At 32.2% G+C, this 7,084-nt stretch overlaps 1 long non-coding RNA gene across 2 annotated transcripts in view; it reads right to left on the minus strand.

Annotated features, from left to right (window-relative positions):
- LOC142331795 (uncharacterized) overlaps window positions 1-6,002 on the minus strand; it is a 20,860-nt gene extending 14,858 nt beyond the window's left edge. Inside the window, exon 1 of one of the 2 annotated variants that reach the window (XR_012758091.1) lies at window positions 5,911-6,002. This is a non-coding gene — a long non-coding RNA (uncharacterized LOC142331795). Of the gene's footprint in view, window positions 1-2,199; window positions 2,252-5,910 lie in introns of those variants that run through there. The other variant, XR_012758090.1, reaches the window with a different exon arrangement.
- Window positions 6,003-7,084: the final 1,082 nt, after the last annotated feature.

The raw sequence follows: 7,084 nt of genomic DNA on the forward strand, positions 1-7,084 counted from the left end.
TATGGTTTTTCCTCAGGCAGGACATGGAAGATATATGCTGATGAAGGACGTTTGCTGATTAAAGGGGATTCGAGGAATGAGATTGAATTCAATTTCTTGCAAGCCCAGGCTTGCAAGATACTCCAGCTATGGAGTTTGCAACATAAGATGGGATTTAGCCCAGAGAAAACAACAATGATGTTGTTCAAGAGCAGACAAGCTGTTACACGATGAACTTGTGTATTAATGGTAGGTCATCGAATTAGGTTATGTTCTGTGCAGAAGTATTTAGGTGCTACCCTTGATGAGAATCTTTGATTCAAAGAGCACGTTCAATATGCTACCAAAAAGGCTTGCTCTGCTTTATTCGGTGTTCAGAGAGTAGTTCATCCCAATTGGAGGCTTAAAATGTTTTTTACTGACTTTGGACTCATTGGTCTGGTCTCATTGAATGAGGTACAAACGTTATAGGAGTATTTTGTTGAGAGCCCTGCATCTCCTATTGTTATTTATGATTGGTCCCTAGGAGTTATCTGTGATTCGTCCCTAAGATACATGAGAGGTGGTCCTTGTTGTTTCTGGTATTAAGCCCATTGATATCCTTGTGACTGAATGTCAATTACTTTATGATGCTAAGAAGGTACTTATCTCCGGTAACTTACCAGAGGTAACTTACTTCTGGGCGACGACCAAGGTTACCATTTATGGCGGTAAGATGGACTTAATCATCTGATAGCCACTGCATGCATGGTATTTTCCTGATGTGAGAAGTATACACGTAGTTAGGTGGATACTGCCAATCAGTATATTACACAGTTTCTTTCTGGACATGGTGCTTTTCAAGATAGGTTGGCTAGATTTGGTTTGATTAATTCAGGCTTATGTCTGGAGTGTAGAGCCATTGATAATGCGCACTATGTCTTATATGTCTGCCCCAGGTACGAAGCTAAATGTACCAAAGTAGCTAGAGAGCTTGCTAGGATCAATACTGATTTTGATTTGCAAGTTAATTGGAAAACTGAAAGGAATGAAACATAGTTGCTGCTTCCTTAGATTCTTACCCCTGTGGAGGATGGTTGAGTGGGTCTGATGCTGTTATAGATATATAGATAGAATAGCAACCCAGGCGGCTAGGTGCCCGCCTGGATGCTTACCTTGCCAAGACAGGTGTTTTGACATCAAGCTCCGATTAGCTGGGATATTCACTGTTATGAAGAGAGTGGATGTGTAGAGAACTCTGAAACGGAGCTGCGGTGTGGGAGGGTGTAGGCAATGAACTCACTCCTGAAACCGGATCAGAGCAGACAGTGACAGGGTAAGTTTTCCTTAGAGACTTATTAAATTTGTGATACTGGTTCTTAATTTTTAAATAAATCAAGAGGACTTTGAAAAAATTAAATTATAGGACAAAATTGTCGTTGTCGCGATCAATACTTGTTTTGTTGGAATGAGGACAGTATTTTTTTTTGTTTAGACTCAATCAAGTAATGATCTGAGTGCATAATCGAATTTAAGTTAGATATGGGAAGAGTAGGAAGAGTTTTTGTTGAAACCTTTGGTATTAGAGGAAGGCGCAGGAATCACACTTCCACAAATCGGTTAATTTGATAGTTGAGGGTTTAAGTTATGGTAGATGGTTGTGGTTTGAAGAGGCCATATGAAGGCGATAGCAAGTTGTGTAAATACACTGATGGAAATGTCTGCTGAGGCATTTGTATTGGTGGCATCCTGACAGAAGCCAAATTGATGACTGCGTTATTCAAGTTTAGACGGTCTAAAAGATGACCTCTGGTTAAGTCCATCAGATTTATGAATGGTGTTGTGTTAATGAAAAAAATTGTATGATTTGATGTCTGTACTTTTGTATGATGAATAAAAACTGTACTATAAATATTTTATTAATTTTTTTATTTTATTATTGATTATTTATCTTCTCATTTTGAAAAGTAATTTTATTACAAAAACTTTAAAAATTTTATGTAATTTACAATGCAGTAAGTTCAAGATTAATAATATAAATAAAAACACAAAAAGGAAAAGAATCCTTTGATCATCCTACACCAGTAGAATTAAAACATGAATAGTCACATGAAAGTGAAGGAGGACAATCCTTCAACACTAAAAAAATAATAGAAAAATAATTTATATATGAATCATGACTTTGTATTGATATACTATAAAAATGTTTTATTTTAGTAATCACAGTATTTTAATACTAACCTATATCTTAACTTGATGAATGACTTAGCTTCTTTATTTAAATGTAACAACCTCCTTATAACATTAGTGTTAAATTTATTAAAACGTTTAAAGATTCTTTTTCTTTGTTATATTTTAAAAGTGTTTTAAATGATAACCCAACAATTATAGTTTGGCACAAATTTTGTTGTCTAGGTTTTTGGCATGTTTTCACATTTTTTTTATCATTCAAATAAAACATGTATTAAAAAAAAAATATTTATTGTAAATTTTTATTTAAAAATAATCAAATTGCTTTACCCACTTCAATTTCTTCCCAATTATTATTCCATTTCCATGTTACTAATTTTATACATGATGTTTAAAATATGACACTTAAAAGAAAAAAAAATTCTTAAAGAAAAGAAAAATTCTTAATTATGTGGAATTTATCAAAATTGAAGAATAATTGTGTACTTTTTTAGAAGACATCAAGATTTTTATAAAAAACTTTATAATATTTTTTACATGCCTTTTATGAGTGCTACATGAACTGCAGTCCACTGCTTCATATTTCTTAAGAATTGTTGATGTGCTATTCTCATCATAGGCAAAGATATTTTGATCTCCTGAGGAATGATTATGCTTAAGATGTTGAAAGACTTGGTACTATCAAGGAGGAGGCCTACCTTGAGGAAGTCTTAGGTACATTTTTTAAGAAGGGTTTGTCCCATTCTACAGTCCTGCTACAGGCAGATCATCCCTTTATCAGTATCCAACCCTTTCTTTTTTTCTTATCCTTATTCTGGATTCTTTACTCCCAAACGGTTTTATATGAGTTTTAGATAGATGTCTATTGAATCAAAGTTCAATGGATATAGAATTCTTTTTAGTTACTGCATCCTTGGTATTTATTTAGCTTAATAGGGGGCAGTTCTATCTAGAGACTCTATTCTGTTCAATGATTGTGTAAAAAGCCAATTCTGACTCTGAGGTGCTTAATATGTAAAACAAGGTCATTAATCCTAAAAAGATTATGAAACACTACACTCTATAAAAATTTTTTTGACAAGAAAAATATGAGAAAAATTCTTCAATCAAATCATATTTGTCCAAACTGAATTACACTTTAATTTTTTTAAAGCTGACTTCAATCATAAAAATATTAGCAAAATGATTTTAAAATATTATTTTTTAAAAATCAGAGAGCATCATCAATCAAAAGTTGAAAATATATTTCAGTTTGTGCCATAAATAAGTTTATAAATTATATTTTTTCTATAGAAAATTCTTACTGAAATTTTTCTGATTAATAAAATAACAACATAAACTATATATAAGTAAGGAAAGATGCTTTAATATTCTATTTGTAACATGATAAACTAAACTGAGTTAATTGTGTAGGTAGATAAATGGAAATTTAAACGGTTGAAATCTAAATAGTTAAAATATTAAATATTTTTGTCTACATTTATATACTATAAAACACTAGTTCTTTCATTATTACTGTGATGACCTACTTGGTTTCTGTAATTTCATTACAACTTTTTTTTTTTAATATTTAAAAAATATTTAAGATTAGTTGTTCTCAAATATTACTGGTTTTCCTGTTTGAAATAACTTTATATTTTATGGTATGGTGTTGGTTTACTGTGAGTCAGTAGCTATGGCTATTACACAAATTTTTCAGTAATTAATATTTTATGAAAATTATGAAATTTCCTTTACAAAATTAAATCTATTGAATAAATCTTATTTGTGTAAGTATTTCTAAATTGTTCCCATTTATATCAAAATAAAAAGAGTTTATTATGTCATTAATATTTATCATTCATATATAAAATAATCTAAAATATGAGTAGTCATTTTTGAAACACATTTTACATTTCAAGCGAATCCTTTCAAGTTCTTGTAATAAAATTCAAATGGTTATGACAAATGATTATACGCTTGAGTAACACCTTTCAGTCAACTTATGGGCATCTATTCAAGTTTATTTTTATGCGAGTGGGAGCCAAGATGCTGCTAGTACTTTCCATCAGAATAGCTAAATTGTGACACACCTGTACTTCTCTACAGATCTATGATATTTAAAGCTCAACCTACAATTAGTCTTAATATAAAATCTCATTTCAAATAATTTTATTGCTGCTCTTTCTCTCTCATATTCTTTCTTTCTCTACTCTCACATGCATGTGCACGCATGCTCACACACACACACACACACACACACACACACACACACACACACACACACACACACACACATATATATATATATATATATATATATATATATATATGCATGTACATTTAAAATGTACTATGAAATATAGAAATATTTTAAGATCACATTACACAGGTGAAATAAAGAAAAAGCAATTCACACAATAAAACAGCTCTTATTTTTATACATACATGTATTTTGAAAGTTAAGAAAACTTTCATATAATTTATATGCTTTTACATCAAAGTTGAATACTTAAACCTTTTAATAATGAATCTAATGATATAAATAAAATGAAAATAATATAGTAATTAAAATTATTAAAAAAAAATCTTTAATATTTTTCAGTCTTCTTTGCAACCATTTGATTGTTTTCACACAGCGTTATTTTCATTGAATGTAAAAATAACAGCACCAATCACTGAAGATTGTTATAAAGGTGACTGAATATGTTCTTCATATATATTCTTATATATATATAAGAATATATTCTTATATATTCTCATACATATTAATCATATATATATATATATATATATATGATTCTTCATATATAATATGTTTGTTTCTAATATGTTCTTTAAATGGAATGGAATGGAATGCAAAGTTGGCAGGAGTCTATTACTCCCTACTTTATCGCAGAACCTGGACAGAGTCCCTTGCTGCTGGATCTTTCTAATCGGGCTTGTTTTTAAAAGGGTTATTTTTTTAATCTCGGATCTAATTTTTCAAGTTTTGTCTATTATTATTTTAGTGAATTTAAGACGGATTTAATTGCATTCCAATCCGTTGTTAAACCAGCGTTATCGAACCCATTTCATGGGCCGACCGCGGAAGGCTAGGCTTATAAAGCCTGTCCTCCCGACGTAATTCCCCTTCAGACCGTCCACTGAAGTCCTTTCGGTGCTAACTCTTTAATAGGCTAGCAGGAATACGCCACAACGGGGCACTAGCTATAAGGAGGGAGCAATGTGTCCCCTTTTCCGGAGGAGTCGCAATTGCTGGGTTATTTTATCTTACTGTAAGTTTAACTTACAGATGGTGATACCTATTCGCGATCGCGGTTTTGGGGCGGCGATTTTCTGGAAAGAAGTAAACAGTAATTATTCTTTCCACGTAATTTATTAACCTTCAGACACGCGTGTGTCTGAGAAGGGGTTGGGGGGACCGCGTGGCTGCAGTGAAGAAACCATTTGTTTTTGTGGTGGCTGTTGGCATCTGCAACAAAAGAAGCAGAACACCTACACGAGAAAAAAAAAAAAAAAAAAAAAAAAAAAAAAAAAAAAAAAAATTTAATTTTTACTTTCCTTTCGACTGGCAGGATGAGACGGCACGACGCGTCGTTCCACATCCACGTTTCTCCCGTTTCTGAAACTAGAGAAACAGAACAAAACACACGCGAGAAAAAGAAAGAAAAAAAAAAAAAAAAAAAAAAAAAAAAAAAAAAAAAAAAAAACCGCGTTTTTTCCCCTTCTTTCTCCTTTCTTTCCTTTTTAGACCGCGTTTTTGTTTTGTGCGCGACTTACCGTATTTGAAGTCTTCAAACTATATAACTCGCGAAAAAAACTATTCACTCGCGACCCCGGAAACGCGTCTGACGCACTATTCCGTTTATGGCTCATGCGATATGGAGGCCCCTAAGCCTGGTTTGTCGATTTTCCGCACCATCACGGTGGTTCGTCCAGTACGGCGTGAGGCCGCTTCCTTACAACTGTCGGAGTTGGGTCCTCTCTGCAGATGTCCCGAAGATGACTGTGTTCGGACACAGCCGCTCTCCCGAACAGTCTGCGCGCCTGCGCCACCCCCACCTCGGACACGGATTGAAATCTCGCATCAGATCGGAGAGTATGTTCTTTAAAAAAAAAAAAAAAAAAAAAAAATAAAAAAAAAAAAAAAAAAAAAAAAAAAAATACAATTAAATAATTTGGTAAAGTTAATCTTCAAAAACATTTAAATTTTAAATTATCATGTAGACTGTTATAGATGGATACATATAAAATTCTAGATATATACCTGCACAAAAGTCTGATGTAAATTTGCAGTGAATTTACTTGTAGGTTTTAATTCAGAATTTTTACTGTTAATAATTGTTTAAAAACTACAAATTCATCTAAAAAGTATGGAACATCACATAATACCACACACAAGACACCACCAGTAATTCATCCAAAAAATAACACAGCCAGTCTCAAAGCATAGCAAACATCCATGCCAGGCTTACTAGGGAAGTGAGGTTAAACTGGTATCGTGTTATCTTCATCACTTAGTCAAATTTACTCTTACTTTTCTCTATTAACATGGCAAACTTATTGAAATGAATGTGAAAATCAGCTGTATGAGTGACTTTTTTAGTTTGTTAACCACAGGAGCTGGCTATATAATGGAACATCATTACTTTTACAGAAAGCAGTTTTTACTAATGCCACTTGTACTAATGGCTAGATAAATTTCATGCATCATAACTATAAGATGAAACCAGTAGTATAAAAAACAAATTGAAAGGGACATCTTTATTTGTAAACCATGTACCATAACATCTCTGCCATGTAACGATAAAAAGACTAATTTTAATAGCAATAGACATTTTAATAAGTAAATTTAATTTATTAAAGGAACCCACGGTACTTTACACAAATGAAAAAAGTACAAGTTTCTCATCTTAGTACCAGAATTAAACCCTATTCATCAGAAGGATGTTTT

Source organism: Lycorma delicatula, chromosome 10 (genome assembly GCF_047948215.1).
Source record: "Lycorma delicatula isolate Av1 chromosome 10, ASM4794821v1, whole genome shotgun sequence".
Classification (NCBI taxonomy): domain Eukaryota; kingdom Metazoa; phylum Arthropoda; class Insecta; order Hemiptera; family Fulgoridae; genus Lycorma; species Lycorma delicatula.